Below are 995 nucleotides of genomic sequence, written 5' to 3'. Positions count from 1 at the left end.
TATGCGGGGCAACAACGTACGTGTCGGCTATGTGGGTCATATGACCACATCGCGGCGCAGTGTGAGAAACGAAGTGGGTACCCGGCACAACAGCAAAGGCAACAGCAGCCAGTGGGCGAGGTATTGATTGTCGATTGTTCAGACCAGAGCTTTGGTGAGATGGGGAAGGAAGAAGGATGGGTAAGGATGGAAATATTGGAAAAGGGTGGGAGGGGGTGAGAGGTAGGATATAAAGGTAAGTGGCCCAACCACTTTGGTGCAATTTAAAAAGTGTACGTAAAATGATAATATATTTATTTAAGGGGTATAAGACTAACCCATCAGAGTCACATAGATATAACAGATATATAAGTACATGACTCTGAATTAGTAGTAATTATACAAGTTGCAATTGTTTTTTTTTTTTTTTTTTTTTTTTTTTTTTTTGGGATTGCACAACGGTTGTTTTTGCGAAAAGGAAGGCATAATTTTCTGGCCAGTTTATAAATTCCGTGACAATGGCTTCTTACAGGTGGTGTCCAGCCATAGTGAATAGCATAATTTTTACATTAGAAAGTTATATATGATGTCTCCCTAATTGGGGGCGATGATTTTCTCAGTATACATAGAAGGGTTCTGGTGGTACCCAATCATCTTCATCAGGGAGGTTGCTCAATATCATGGGTCGATGGTAATCATCTTTATGAATAAAGCGACGGACCCTCTGTGGGAGAGTCATTCGTTGAGTCCTGTGAGGAGGAGTAGTGATAGTATAATCCGTGGTATTTACCACTTGTATCCCCTCAAGGAAGGGTCCTTGATGTTGGTGAGGGGCTCTTGATTTAGGGAATTGGATCTGTGCTCCAGTTCCCCAAATTAAGCCTGAATGCCTTCCACATCCCCCCCCAGGCGCTGTATAATCCTCCGGGTTTAGCGCTTCCCCCTTGATTGTAATAATAATAATAATTACCACTTGTATAGGATGTTCCCTATCTGGCATGTATAGTTCTTGCATT

This window comes from Cherax quadricarinatus, unplaced genomic scaffold (assembly GCF_038502225.1).
Source record: "Cherax quadricarinatus isolate ZL_2023a unplaced genomic scaffold, ASM3850222v1 Contig1981, whole genome shotgun sequence".
In the NCBI taxonomy this organism is placed as follows: domain Eukaryota; kingdom Metazoa; phylum Arthropoda; class Malacostraca; order Decapoda; family Parastacidae; genus Cherax; species Cherax quadricarinatus.
The sequence above is the reverse complement of the archived record's forward strand: the minus strand, read 5'-3'. Positions refer to the sequence as shown.